General features: G+C 43.7%; 1 long non-coding RNA gene across 1 annotated transcript in view; it reads right to left on the bottom strand.

The window, feature by feature from the left end:
* The window catches only part of LOC311108537, a 42,316-nt gene extending 35,869 nt beyond the window's left edge, over positions 1-6,447 (bottom strand). Inside the window, exon 1 of the long non-coding RNA XR_014610518.1 lies at positions 6,279-6,447. This is a non-coding gene — a long non-coding RNA (uncharacterized lncRNA). The remainder of the gene's footprint in view (positions 1-6,278) is intronic.
* Positions 6,448-16,216: the final 9,769 nt, after the last annotated feature.

The raw sequence follows: 16,216 nt of genomic DNA, 5'->3' as shown, positions 1-16,216 counted from the left end.
GTGTGTGCAAATGTAGCAAGTAATGGAGGTAAGGCAATAAATAGGCTATAGTGCAAAATAATTACAATTAGTATTAACACTGGAATGATAGATGTGCAAGAGACGATGTGCAAATAGAGATACTGGGGTGCAAATGAGCAAAATAAATAACAATAATGGGAATGAGGTAGTTGGGTGGGTAATTTCAGATGGGCAGTGTACAGGTGCAGTGATCGGTAAGGTGCTCTGACAACTGATGCTTAAAGTTAGTGAGGGAGATAAGAGTCTCCAGCTTCAGAGATTTTTGTAATTCGTTCCAGTCATTGGCAGCAGAGAACTGGAAGGAATGGCGGCCAAAGGAGGTGTTGGCTTTGGGGATGACCAGTGAGATATACCTGCTGGAGCGCATACTATGGGTGGGTGTTGCTATGGTGACCAATGAGCTAAGATAAGGCGGGGATTTGCCTAGCAGTGATTTATAGATGACCTGGAGCCAGTGGGTTTGGCGACGAATATGTAGTGAGGACCAGCCAACAAGAGTGTACAGGTCACAGTGGTGGGTAGTATATGGGGCTTTAGTGACAAAACGGATGGCACTGTGAGACTACATCCAATTTGCTGAGTAGAGTGTTGGAGGCTATTTTGTAAATGACATCACCGAAGTCAAGGATCGGTAGGATAGCCAGTTTTACGAGGGCATGTTTGGCAGCATGAGTGAAGGAGGCTTTGTTGCGAAATAGGAAGCCGATTCTAGATTTAACTTTGGATTGGAGATTCTTAATGTGAGTCTGGAAGGAGAGATTAAAGTCTAACCAGACACCTAGGTATTTGTAGTTGTCCACATATTCTAGGTCAGACCCGTCGAGAGTAGTGATTCTAGTCGGGTGGGCGGGTGCCAGCAGCGTTCGATTGAAGAGCATGCATTTAGTTTTACTAGTGTTTAAGAGCAGTTGGAGGCTACTGAAGGAGTGTTGTATGGCATTGAAGCTCGTTTGGAGGTTTTTTAACACAGTGTCCAATGAAGGGCCAGATGTATACAAAATGGTGTCGTCTGCGTAGAGGTGGATCTGAGAGTCACTAGCAGCAAGAGTGACATCATTGATATACACAGAGAAAAGAGTCGGCCCAAGAATTGAATCTTGTGGCACCCCCATAGAGACTGCCATAGGTCCAGACAACAGGCCCCCCGATTTGACACATTGAACTCTATCTGAGAAGTAGTTGGTGAACCAGGCGAGGCAGTCTGCCAATAAGAATGCGGTGGTTGACAGAGTCGAAAGCCTTGGCCAGGTCGATGAAGACGGCTGCACAGTACTATCTATTATCGATCGCGGTTATAATATTGTTTAGGACCTTGAGCGTGGCTGAGGTGCAAGGGAGAAGGTACTGTGGGATTTGAAATGGTCGGTGATCTGTTTGTTAACTTGGCTTTCAAAAACTTTCCAAAGGCAGGGCAGGATGGATATACAGTGGGGGAAAAAAGTATTTAGTCAGCCACCAATTGTGCAAGTTCTCCCACTTAAAAAGATGAGAGAGGCCTGTAATTTTCATCATAGGTACACATCAACTATGACAGACAAATTGAGAGAAAAAAATCCAGAAAATCACATTGTAGGATTTTTAATGAATTTATTTGCAAATTATGGTGGAAAATAAGTATTTGGTCAATAACAAAAGTTTCTCAATACTTTGCTATGACACAGGTCAAACGTTTTCTATAAGTCTTCACAAGGTTTTCACACACTGTTGCTGGTATTTTGGCCCATTCCTCCATGCAGATCTCCTCTAGAGCAGTGATGTTTTGGGGCTGTCGCTGGGCAACACAGACTTTCAACTCCCTCCAAAGATTTTCTATGGGGTTGAGATCTGGAGACTGGCTAGGCCACTCCAGGACCTTGAAATGCTTCTTACGAAGCCACTCCTTCGTTGCCCTGGCGGTGTGTTTGGGATCATTGTCATGCTGAAAGACCCAGCCACGTTTCATCTTCAATGCCCTTGCTGATGGAAGGAGGTTTTCACTCAAAATCTCACGATACATGGCCCCATTCATTCTTTCCTTTACACGGATCAGTCGTCCTGGTCCCTTTGCAGAAAAACAGCCCCAAAGCATGATGTTTCCACCCCCATGCTTCACAGTAGGTATGGTGTTCTTTGGATGCAACTCAGCATTCTTTGTCCTCCAAACACGACGAGTTGAGTTTTTACCAAAAAGTTATATTTTGGTTTCATCTGACCATATGACATTCTCCCAATCCTCTTCTGGATCATCCAAATGCACTCTAGCAAACTTCAGACGGGCCTGGACATGTACTGGCTTAAGCAGGGGGACACGTCTGGCACTGCAGGATTTGAGTCCCTGGCGGCGTAGTGTGTTACTGATGGTAGGCTTTGTTACTTTGGTTCCAGCTCTCTGCAGGTCATTCACTAGGTCCCCCCGTGTGGTTCTGGGATTTTTGCTCACCGTTCTTGTGATCATTTTGACCCCACGGGGTGAGATCTTGCGTGGAGCCCCAGATCGAGGGAGATTATCAGTGGTCTTGTATGTCTTCCATTTCCTAATAATTGCTCCCACAGTTGATTTCTTCAAACCAAGCTGCTTACCTATTGCAGATTCAGTCTTCCCAGCCTGGTGCAGGTGTACAATTTTGTTTCTGGTGTCCTTTGACAGCTCTTTGGTCTTGGCCATAGTGGAGTTTGGAGTGTGACTGTTTGAGGTTGTGGACAGGTGTATTTTATACTGATAACAAGTTTAAACAGGTGCCATTAATACAGGTAACGAGTGGAGGACAGAGGAGCCTCTTAAAAAAGAAGTTACAGGTCTGTGAGAGCCAGAAATCTTGCTTGTTTGTAGGTGACCAAATACTTATTTTCCACCATAAGTTGCTAATAAATTCATAAAAGATCCTACAATGTGATTTTCTGGAAAAAAATTCTCAATTTGTCTGTCATAGTTGATGTGTACCTATGATGAAAATGACAGGCCTCTCATCTTTTTAAGTGGGAGAACTTGCACAATTGGTGGCTGACTAAATACTTTTTTTCCTCACTGTATATTAACATTTTAAAAAACGTGTTAACAACCCAATATTGTTAATCAACCAGGTTGTCACCGAAATCCTTGTAATATAATAGCAGTCTCAAGCTTTTTAAATGTTAAATTAATGCTAATGCTGTTTTCTATGCTTGTTTCGCTTAATACTTGGGGATACTGGTGCTATCTCTGATTTTATGAGGGTTGCCAGATTGGAGTAAAAAGTTGTATGTCTGTTTTTTTTTTGTGGTATCGATTAAGGTATTTGATTTGGGAATGGGGATGCATTTTCATGATGGGAAACTAATTAATCAATAAATGTGGGGAAACAGAAGACCTGCAAAAATAAATCTGTTTGGTTTAAATTCCCCTGGTGCAACTGCATGGTATGTGCAACTATAACGAGTCTGAACTATGATCAATTAAGCCATATCAATGCAGTTAAACAGGTTCATGTAAAATAATGAATTATGTTGGCTTACACTTATGGCACATTCAAGGCCGTTTCATGATGATTATTACGGTCATGTCAATCATGTTATATACTTGGTTAGGGTCTCTGTTGCAGCTTTCACTTTCTTCCACTACATTGGTGGCAGCGTTGGGGTCACGTCCAGCTCACGTCTAGTTATGTGATCTAGTGGTGGGAAGCATTCTGTTTTTCAACATTCTGTTGGGTGTAATTACGTTGATATATCTAGTGAACAATGGATAAGCAACAATGGGGGTGATGGATAGAAGTAATCACTACAGGTGTGATCAAGCCTTACATCAAAGTTGCCTGAAGCTGAATGGAAAGTGCTATTCCCTGACCAGTTATTCAGAAGAAAATCCTCTGTGACTGTTAATTTACATAAGTTAATTTACCAGTGTGGACCCATAAAACACATTCTACACATTTACAAACTACCTGTTTAAAGTGTTATTACAACCATGATGTTATTTTGTTACTGAAGCTTATATATATATATATATATATATATCTCAAATAACCTGACAATGATCCACAACATATCGGTAGACAAATAATGTGTGTTATGCAGCAAAACACAACTATCCTTTTTTTAGGATGTAAACCAGTAATATGAATCCCTGTTGGTCCATCCTGTTCTGATCTAATGAGATGGATGTAGGATTTTCTACGGCCTAGAATCAAGGCCTTTCCCAGTCATGAAGGATGAAGCTAGGCCCCTCTTGTTTCTCATTGGCGAAGACTGAACTCAAGTTAGGGGTTATATGTCAGTCTTTCCTGTACCACATTGCCCACCATATTATACCCCAGAGGTTGTAAATAAACCCTTTTTAAGGTGATATAACTTGTATCATTATTATAGGGCTGTGAAACCCATGGCCGAATGGCTTCAGACTGAGCATTTCTCACCATTTATTTATGGAGAGCAATTTCTATTTTATAACAGGTAGTGTCCATTTATTTACAGTAGTGTATTGATTAATTATTGCTTTCTTCAGTGGAAATACAGAATATGTATAAAAATGCAAAATATACCAGAATGTGTGTAACACAGGAGGTTGGTGGCACATTAATTGGGGAGGGCGGGCTCGTGGTAATGACTGGAGCGGAATTAGTGGAATGGTATCAAATCCATCAAACACATGGTTTGATGCCATTCCATTAACTCCTTTCCAGCCATTATTATGAGCCGTCCTCCCCTCAGCAGCCTCCACTGGTGTGTAAGTGTTTGTTTGCGTGTGTATTATGGTGTGTATTATAATTTCCCATCATAAAAATGTATCCCCATTCCACAATCAAAAACCTTCATCGATACAAAACAAAAATATATTATAATATGTATTTCTTCTCCAATCTGGCAACCCTCATAAAATCCGACATAGCCTTGTATAAAATGCATTATGAAAGAAAGTGTGTAATGTACACAAAAAAGTGCAGCCTTGTATTAAATGCATTATGATGAAAATTGTGTAATGTAGGTTCCACGAAATATGAAATGCGTTATGAAGCAAATCGTGTAGGCCTACTGTTGCCAACAGGAAAAAGGGCCTTTCTGACTACAAGTATCCCAAAGTATTAAGGGAAAACAAGCATAGAAAACAGTATTGGCTGAAACACTTTTTGTACATATTTGCACGAATTGAGTGTGAGATCGTGTTGTTACTGCATGTCAGCAGCCGAGACTCTCGCTGACAAGGCGGAGATGAGTGGCAGAGACCGAGGCACGCGTGGACAACAATGGATGCATCAAATTCAGGCTACAACTGTAGGACTAATGACAATCGCAGAATTTCATTACACTACACCTAGGAGTTTTGTAACTGATGTCTCTTTCGATTCATCAAATTGCGGGTGCACAGTTCACTGTTGGGATTTGGATTCTGAAATTATTTTGTGAGTGAACGAATGTGCGCGGGTAGCTTACGCCTTTGTTTAACTCATTGTTTGACAATCAGATGAAAGCATCATGACTGGTTGGGTTTATGCCACATTAAAAGCCATAGGCGGTATGTCCATAAGGATAGAGGAAGCTAAGCTTTCCCTAAAGTAAATTGAATTTCCTAAATTAAATAGCCTAATTAGCTTACTCCTGTCTATACAGAAATTAATTAAAATCATTCCAAATAGGCTACTACACCAAGAAAGCATAATTTGGCCACAGAGGATCATTAGTTTCTTTTTTTTTTTTTTTTTACTGTGGATTGTTTAAAATTGCATAGCCTACAGTCGAAAGTGCCCGCAATTTGGGAAGCGCGCTGCAAATATCAAATAGATGATTGTAAAGTTGCGACGGTCAGTGAAAAGCACAGACCCAGTCAGTCTTATCGACAATATAAAAACTTACAATCGCGGGAAAACTGTTTGGAGAGCAAATGGCTATTGCTGTAAAGAGATACAAATGAAAAGACTCCAATATATATTTTAGTTATCAAAATTCTGAAATTAATTGAGCTAACAGTAGCCTGCCTATCTTATTGGCACCAGAGAACATCGGCCATATCCCTGGTGAATGTGCATATTCACTGTCTTTATCATTGGGTCAGTGCCACTTTTGTTTGTTTTTGGACAGGTTAGATGGATGTCATATTGTATTTGTGTCTCCCCTTTTAGTAGGCCGATTATATTGATCAGACATTGTTTTTATTGACCTGTTTGTCAGTAGAGTAGCCTACCCTGTAATTTTTGTTATATCAAAAAAATGCGTGAGCGCACTTGTGTGTCAATACAGGTAAGACATGAAATCTCACCCCTGGCTAATAGCAAGCGAGCTGCAATAAAAAACACAGTTCCACTCACCAGATGATGATCATTTTTAATGTAACTTCTTGTTGAACGTTAATCTTGATAGGGGAGAAACTAAGAAATTAGCAACAACAGCCTCTTCGACAACACGTGCTGCAGTCACTGCAAACTAGCCTACAACAAAAGCTAGCTAGCTAGACTGTGGGGAAACTACTGCTTGCTATTGTGCAGTCAGTGACCTGTTAGCCTTCCTGAAGTTTACACATGTTTTTGTGACCTGTTGGCCTTCCAGAAGTTTACATACGTTTTTGTAAAAACGGCCCCACTCATTACAAGTCAAAATGTGTTTGGTTGATTCCACTGTCACTCCAAAATTCTGCCCTAATACAGCTGAATGGGATATGCCTTTAGCTTCTGATGGCCTAGCCAATGGCTGATTTAGCTAGCTAGATTTATCTTCCCAGAGACCACCAAAGAAAAGACCTGATTGGATATTTTTTTCTCTTCAGAGTTAACCCTTTCCTTTCCAACAAAAACTGAATAGATTAAATCAGAGCACCATTGAAAATAATAATAATAATTTAATTACAAAGTAGGGAACGGTTGTCTAACTTTTGCTTTGGGGAGGGTTGTGTTTTTTTTTCTGGTTTACATTCACCCTTTTGCAGGTTGTTTTTAATTGGGCAAAGGGGAGGGTAGTACGTTTTTTCCCTGGTTTACATTCGCCCTTTTGCAGGTTATACTACATAATTTATTCCATCCTAGGCAAATATCCTCATCTGCTTGCATTGCATGCGCCTTCCCTATCAAAGTGTTTTGGTAAGTCCTTATGCACTACGCTTTCCGCACGGTAACTACAGTGGCTTGCGAAAGTATTCATCCCCCCTTGGCATTTTTCCTATTTTGTTGCCTTACAACCTGGAATTAAAAATGGATTTTTTGGGGGGTTTGTATCATTTGATTTATACAACATGCCTACCACTTTGAAGATGTAAAATATGTTTTTTTTGTGAAACTGTGACGAGTACTGAGGAATACGAAGAGGCAGGACGCAGACGCAGGAATTAACAAGGTAAAGGTTTACTTAACAATGAGAAAGAGAATAACAATGAGCGAGTAAACGACACAACACTAACAATTACACTCATCAATGAAAGAACAGTCCAGGGCTATATAGTGGTGGTGATGAGGTGCAGGTGCGCTGGAGGTGATTAGGGTGCGTTGCGTATCAATTCCTGTGTTTGCAGAGGTGGTGCGCTCAGACCGGTGGCTCAGTAGACCAGTGAATCAGAGCGCCGGAGGGGAGCAACGGGAGGAGACGTGACAGCACCCCCCCGGATGCACGGCTCCCGCCGCAGGACGTCACCAGCCTAAAGGACGACCCCGAGGACAAGGAGCGGGCCGGTCAGGGCGACGACGGTGGAAGTCCTGAATTAGGTTGGGGTCCAGAATGTCCCCAGCCGGAACCCAGCTCCTCTCCTCAAGGCCATACCCCTCCCAATCCACCAGGTAACGGAGCCGTCCCCCACGGAACCTGGAGTCCAGCAGATCCCTCACAGCATACGCCGGACTCCCGTCAATGTCCAGGGGCGGAGGGGGCGTACCCCGAGGGACGGCATCCGCCAGAGGACCAGGAACCACCGGACTGAGGAGAGACACATGAAAAGTAGGTGAGACACGGTAGTGAGGGGGAAGGAGCAGCCGGTACGTTACCTCATTAATCCGCCGGAGGACCTTAAACGGCCCCACAAACCAGGGGCTCAGTTTCTTGCAGGGCAGGCGTCAAGTGGACAGCCAGACGCGATCACCAGGCTGGAATACGGGAGCCTCACTGCGGTGGCGGTCAGCTTGGTCCTTCTGCCGACGAATGGCCCTCTGGAGACGGACATGGGCGGCGTCCCAGACCTATCCGGCCCTGCGGAACCACTCGTCGACAGCGGGCACATCGGTCGGGCTGGGTGTCCAAGGGGCCAGGGCCGGCTGGTACCCCAGGACGCATTGGAAGGGAGGGAGCTACGTGGAGGAGTGAACGAGGGAGTTCTGGGCATATTCTGCCCAGGGAAGAAACCTCACCCACTCACCCTGCCAGTCCTGACAGTGGCAACGAAGAAACCTCCCTAGCTCCTGGTTCATGTGCTCCACCTGCCCATTTGACTGAGGCCTATACCCGGAAGTGAGGCTGGCCGTGGCCCCGATCTTCTCCAGGAAAGCTTTCCACACTCGGAAGGTGAATTGGGGGCCACGGTACGAGACAATGTCCTCCGGAGGTCCATAGTGCCGGAAGACCTGTTGGAACAGGACCTCAGCGACCTTGAGATCAGAAGGAAGACCAGTTAGTGGCAAAAACGGCATGATTTTGAGAACCGATCTACGACCACCATGACTGTGGTGAAGCCGTTAGAACGTGGGAGGTCGGTAACAAAGTCTATGGATAGGTGTGACCAAGGTCGCTGAGGCACTGGTAGAGGAACTAGTTTGCCTGTCGGGCGTTCCGAGGTGTCTTCGTTTGGGCACATACGGAACAGGAGTTGACATAGCGAGAGACATCAGAAGCCAAGGTTGGCCACCAGTATTTTTGTGCTAGAGAATGCAGGGTGTGCGTAATACCGGAGTGCCCTGCCGTAAGGGTGGTGTGTGCCCAGATCAGCAGGCGGTCACAGACACGCATCCCGGAGGGGCGTTGGCAGGCGCTGGGTCCTCTTGAGCCGCCAGGTAGATGTCTTCATCCACATCCCAAACGACAGGTGCGACGATTAGAGACGGGGGCAGGATAGGACCCCCAGATCCTTCCTCTCTCCAGTATGGTGCATCCTGGAGAGTGCGTCGGCTTTCACATTTTGGGATCCTGGACGGAAGGACAGAATTAATTGAAAGTGAGTAAGAAAATTGGGCCCACCTGGCTTGACGAGAGTTCATCCGTTTCGCTGCCCGTATGTGCTACAAATTCCGGTGGTCAGTAAGAATCCGGAATGGATGGACTGTGCCCTCCAGCCAGTGTCTCCATTCCTCCAAAGCGAGGACCACCGTCAACAGCTCCCTGTCTCCAACTCCATAGTTCCTCTCTGAGGGGGTAAGCTTTTTAGAGAAAAAGGCACAGGGATACATTTTCTCTGGCTTACCGTGCCGCTGGGAGAGGACCGCACTCACGCCCTCCTCCGATGCATCCACCTCCAGGATGAAAGGACTAGATGGTTCTGGGTGTTTTAGGATGGGCGCTGTGGGGAACCTCTCCTTCAGCCTCTTGAAGGCAGCGTCAGCCTCAGGGTTCCAGGCCAGCTTCTGAGGCCCACCCTTATGGAGAGAGGTGAGCGGGGCGGCTATGGAGCTGAAGGACCTGATGAAACGCCGGTAGAAATTGGCGAAGCCCAGGAAGCTCTGAAGACCCTTGATGGTGTTGGGGACTGGCCATGACCTGACGCCGTCCGTCTTCGCTCTTTCCATAAACACCGCCCTGAACGAGCGAGGAAGGTGGAGTAGGGAAGCGCCACGGCCTCATCTCCTTCCCAGACTGCCGTGGCCCAATCCAGCGCCTTTCCTTTAAGTAGCGAAATCACCAGCACTATCCTGGCTTGGTCAGATGGATATGCCTCAGGCTGACGCGCCAGATAAAGTGAAACCTGTAGCAGGAAGCCGCTACATTTAGTATTTTTACCGTCATAGTGCTCCGGTAGGGTGAGGGTTCCCTCAGAAGTGGGTGATAGCACAGGAACAGGTGGACTGGGTGCACTCGCCGCTCCCTGAGGTGGAACCGGAGCGCTGGGCAGATTATGCAGAGTTTGGAGCACTTTCTGCATGGCGGCGTTCAACTGGGCCTGCTGCTGCTGGTGCTGGTCGAGGTGCTGGGAAACTGAAATACTTATGTCATGCAATAAAATGCAAATTAATTACTTAAAAATCATACAATGTGATTTTCTGGATTTTTGTATTAGATTCCGTCTCTCACAGTTGAAGTGTACCTATGATAAAAATTACAGACCTCTACATGCTTTATAAGTAGGAAAACCTGCAAAATCGGCAGTGTATCAAATAATTTTTCTCCCCACTGTATCTTGTTTACATCAGTATTCACACCATTTTGCTATGACGCTCCAAATTGAGCTCAGGTGCATCCAATTTCCTTTGATCATCCTTTAGATGTCACTACAACTTCATTGGAGTCCACCTGTGGCCAATTCAATTATTTGGACATAATTTATAAAGAAACACACCTGTCTGTATAAGGTCCCACAGTTGACAGTGCATGTCAGAGCAGAAACTATACCATGAAGTCCAAGGAACTGTCCGTAGATCTCAGAGACAGAATTGTGATGAGGCATATATCTGGGGAAGGGTATGAAACAATTTCTAGTGTTAAAAGTTTCCAAGAGCACAGTGGTCTCCATCATTGGGAAATGGAAAAATATGGAACTACCCAGACTCTGCCTAAAGCTGGCCATCCGACCAAATTGGGAAGTGACCAAGAACCCATTGACCGCTCAGACAGAAGTACAGAGTTTCTTGGCTGAGATGGAACAACCTGCCGGAAGGACAACAGTTTCTATACAGCACTTCACCAATCTGGGCTCTGTCATGGGCTTTATGGGAGAGTGGCCAGATGGAAGCCATACCTGAGAAAAAGGCTCATACTGTAACAGCACCCGTGGAGTTTGCAAAAAGGAAAATGAAAGATTCTGAGAGCATAAGGTAAAATATTCTGTGGTCTGATGAGACAAACATTTTACTCTTTGGCCTGAAGGCAAAGCACTATGTCTGGAGAAAACCAGGCACAGCTCATCACCCATCTAACACCATCCCTATCATGAAGCATGGTGGTGGCAGCATCATGCTATGGGGATGCTTTTCAGTGGCAGGGACTGGGACACTGGTAAGGATAGAGGGAACAATGAATGAAGCCAAATACAGGCAAATCCTTAATAAGAACCTGCGTCAGAGTGCAAACGACCTCAGACTGTCCAACAGGACAATGACAATGACCCCAAGCATACAGCCAAAACAATGCTGGAATGGCTTCAGAACAAGACTGTGAAAGTCCTTGAGTGGCCCAGCCAATGTCCAGACTTGAATCCCATTGAAAATCTGTGGAAAGACTTGATTGCTGTTCACCGCTGCTCCCCATCTAACTTAACAGCGCTTGAGAAGATCTGCAAGGAAGAATGTGCAACAGTAGCGGTGTGTGGGTAAAATCACTGGAGAAACGAAGCCAGGAAAAAAAGGCCATATTACAACCTATGTGTTGTGATAATTGCATTGTTTGCTCTATAACATGTTAGTTCATATTCCTTGCCACCATGATAAACTATATATACAAAAGTATGTGGACCCGTTGCTGACAGGTGTATAAAATCAACCCCACAGCCATGCAATCTCCATAAACAAACATTGGCAGTAGAATGGCTTTACTGAAGAGCTCAGTGACTTTCAAAGTGGCACTGTCATAGGATGCCACCTTTCCAACAAGTCAGTTCCACACATTTCTGCCCTGCTAGAGCTGTAAGTGCTGTTATTGAAGTGGAAACGTCTAGGAGCAACAACAGCTCAGCCACGAAGTGGTAGGCCACACAAGCTCACAGAACGGGACCGCCGAATGCTGAAGCGCGTAAAAATCGCCTGTCATCGGTTGCAACACTCACTACCGAGTTCCAAACAACCTCTGGAAGCAAAGTCAGCACAAGAACTGTTCGTCGGGAGCTTCATGAAATGGGTTTCCATGGCCGAGCAGCCGCACACAAGCCTAAGATCACCATGTGCAATGCCAAGCTTCAGCTGGAGTGGCGTAAAGCACACCGCCATTGGACTCTGGAGCAGTGGAAAAGCGTTCTCTGGAGTGATGAATCACACTTCACCATCTGTCAGTCCGACGGACGAATCTGGGTTTGTCAGATGCCAGGAGAAAGCTACCTGCCTAAATGCATAGTGTCAACTGTAACGTTTGGTGGAGGAGGAATAATGGTCTGGGGCTGTTTTTTATGGTTCGGGCTAGGCCCCTTAGTTCCAGTGAAGGGAAATCTTAACGCTACAGCATACAATGACATTCTAGACGATTCTGTGCTTCCAACCTTGTGGCAACAGTTTGGAGAAGGGCCTTTCCTGTTTCAGCATGACAATGCCCCCATGCACAAAGCGAGGTCTATACAGAAATGGTTTGTCAAGATCGGTGTGGAAGAACTTGACTGGCCTGCACAGAGCCCTGACCTCAACACCATCGAACACCCTTGAGATTAATTGGAACGCCGACTGCGATCCTGGCCTAATCGCCCGACATCAGTGCAAGACCTCACTATGCTCTTGTGGCTGAATGGAAGCAAGTCCACGCAGCAATGTTCCAACATCTAGTGGAAAGCCTTCCCAGAAGAGTGGAGGCTGTTATGGTAGTATCGTATATGAAGATTATGACGTTGTTAATGTTTTAAGTGGAACCGGAGAGGACGTTGATTTTAGTATCAAGAGGGAATGTTTTAGTGTAACGCCACATACAACAGATAGGAAGTGTGTTGTAGACAGGGGATTGGACAGTAGAGGGAGCCACCCACATCTTGGGGAGATTATATATACTGGGGGAAAAATGAAGAAGAGTCAGAAGCATTCAGATTAATTTGGGACGGGGCTTCTCCAGACACCGCGGGTCTGTAACTTATGCTGTAACCTTGTGATATTAATAAAAGCCTCTAATCACGGTGCAGCCTAAGCGGACTCTTTGATTGACAGCAATAAGCCACCAACAGCAGACGCGACACGACAGAATGGGGGCTCGTCCGGGATTCTGATTTCATCGTTCTTGGTTCCTTTCCTGAGTCGCGAGTTGACTACTGCCCAAGCCGGCTTTAAAGGTGAGATTACTCACAAAATTTGGGCATTAGTTATTCCGCTGATTCATGAGAGGGCATTGAAGGTGTACAGTTAAAAGTACTTGGGTCGTTGTTGATGTGACGTTATTGCTGTCGACTAGGAGTCTGTAATAATATTCTAAAATGTGATTCCATTGGTAAACGGCAGATAATTGGAATTTTAGAGCATAAAACGGTAGGAATTAAGTATTGAAGGTGTGCAATTAAGGCAGATATGCGTATACGTTAGGGCATTGTGAATCTGATAAAGACCCCAGGTTAAGGGGCCATCATATAGAGATGGGCCATAAATCCTGATTATGCATTCGGTGTTTCAGGTTAGTTCTCGGAACTATAAGGTGGACGGTTATATTGTAAGTTATTCTCATCTTATAGTCGACGGAGTATTTGCATGGGGTAACCGCTCATATATGATATCCATAACTTACGGCAGCATAAAGTTAGCAGGGGATAAATGGACAATGATTTAGGCACAATGCAGGGTTACTTAGGGTGTGGTAGGCCACAGTTAGCTAAAGGCTAAGGCTAATGTTAATGCTAAATGCTGGATTGGGTTTCATGCTACATTGTACATAGCGGCTAATGCTAAATGCTAAGGCTAATTGTGTTGCGTGCTACATGCTAACGTGTCCTTAGAGGTCTCATTGCGATGAGATAAGCCTCTTAAACTTGTTTGTGTGTGTGTGGAATTCAGAGTTCTACGCAAATGTGAGCTCTGTTATGTGTAATTGTCTGACTATAAGTGTAAAATAGAGAACTGAGGTAGAACGCTGGGGTTCTATTGTGTGGCAATCGTATGGTTAAATGGATTTGCGCATGCGCTTGATTTTACGGCGCTAAAACTACGACACGAGGTGATTTGCTAAAACTACAACACGGGATTGGGGGTGAAGGGTCATATTTCTGTGGGGTTACACTGCAGGGGGAGAAATAGCCACAGACAAGAGATATTTGGACACGAATCTTCTAAATCGTTAAAGTGACTGTTGTTCGAAAATGAAACTATTTGTTGAGATGTAGTGAATTTATAAATTAGATATATGGTGACGGATTATAATAAATTGAATTAGAAGACGATTAAAATAAATAAAAATTAAAATAAAAATGTTTTTGAGCGATCTATTTAATCCTGAGTTAAGTCTTAAAGCGAATGTGAGTGGGGGAATATTGAATATGGTTGAAGTAACTCAGTATTGCATTAACTACTAAAATATTTTCCTGTGTCTCTGTTCTTTTGTCATATGAGAGGCGCAATAGGACGATACGACAGGAGAGAGGGAGAGAAAGAGAAGGGGTGCTGACGTACACGTCACGTGACGCGACAGAGGATCGAGTCAAGGGTTTGAGACTGGTCTGGTTACAAAACCTTCCCCTACAGGATATCTGATGTTATGACAATTTCACATAGGCTTGGCAAATACTATTTCATTAAAAATTGCATTTTGGAGGCTATGTGCATCACTGGGGTTGATTGGAGTTGTGTTGGGAATCAAGGACTGACATTATTCTGTAAAATAAAGATAATTAGGTGCCTATAGAGCAAGGGGGTTTATGGGAATTGTAGTAATGGTAGGGTTACAGGCTTTGTTTATGGGTCTGAAGTTGACTATTTGCATTTGATGGGTTGTGGTAAGATAGCCACCACTAATTGATAAATTGGTGACATAGGATGTAGAAATAAAAAATTGGTTTTCATTATTCATAATTTTTAATTGATTTTTTAATTGATTTTTTATTTTAATTAGAAATGGTTTTTGAATAGAAATTTTAATTGAATTATTTCATAGTCATATTTTTATTGATTTATAAAAATAAAAAAAAGGTTTATATTAATAATTAAAGGGGGGAAGCCATAGGCTATATAGTCTAAAATAAAATAATTCACGATAAAGGAATATAAAAGGGTTGTTATAATGGGGAGAAAGGACAGCAAGGCTATGAAGGTGATTACACCGGTTGATATAGGGAAAAAATTGTAATCCTTTAACTAAAGTAGTGTTAGGTTGTCCGGCAAATGAAATAAAAGTTGCCCTTCATTCTCAAACAAAAACTGATAAAAGATTCCAGCGATAAACAAAGATATAGAGAAGGTGACAGAAAAACTAATGGCAGAAGTTAGTACACCTTTCTCACATACGGATTCAGGAAAAAGACACCCACCTTATGAGAAGGAAGTAGAGCTTAGGGATGTTTATCCTCAGCTTCCAGTGATCATCCAGCAGGGTGATTATTGCATCAGAGAGGAAGATGAACGAATAATAGATAGAGGACAAGCAGAAACGACCAGAAAGATGAATCCAAAACTCCAGAAGGAAGAAAATGAGATGTCTGGAAGAGAACAGTAAGAAGATGATGGAAGATGATATTTCGAGGACAGAACTTAGAATATAAGCTTTTGAAGAATCCTGATATGTCAACAGCAAGAAAGAACGGGATCAAGAAACTCTCAGAAAACTCAATCATACAACTGGTGGAGAAGAGAAGCTTTGGTTATGAAGAATCAGAGTGAACCAAATCAACAATCACTGTTACAGCTTCAACTGAACAATATCAAATGCAATTGTACCAGCCACCAAGGGGGGTACCAGGTGTTTCATATCCACAGCCAGTTTCTGGACAGACACAGAATTGGAGAGGAAGAGGACGAGAAGGCTTAGAAGGAGGAGGAAGATTTCAGCTACACTTCCAGCAACTTTCAGAAGACTGTTATAATTATGGACAGGTTGGTTACTTTACCTGTGAGTGCAATGGACCAGGAGGAAACAACAGAGAACATTTTTAAGGAAGATACAGGGGCCAGTCAAGATCACCTGTTCTCCAGGTGAACCCTAAGGATTCTAGAGTGCCTAGAAGATACGAAGGGGGGTGTCAGCTGATAGCACCAATTAGGAAGAAAATATCTAACAATTGAAGTAAAAACAGAGGACTATGAGAAATAATGGTGAATAGTGAAAATCTTATCTGTGTTCAGCCTAAAGAGGTTAAACATCTCACTAGGTAAAATTAACTAATTAGGATAGGGATTTGAGGTAGTAAAACAGTTAATTACTCTTAGGGAACCAATTGAGCTCTGCTATAAAAATCAAAGAGAAATTAAAATAGACATACTAATATTAGAACATATACCTGTTGCATTGTTGGAAAGAG

Source organism: Coregonus lavaretus (genome assembly GCF_964263955.1).
Source record: "Coregonus lavaretus genome assembly, chromosome: 33".
Lineage (NCBI taxonomy): Eukaryota > Metazoa > Chordata > Actinopteri > Salmoniformes > Salmonidae > Coregonus > Coregonus lavaretus.
This window is presented reverse-complemented; position numbering and strand designations above follow the sequence as displayed.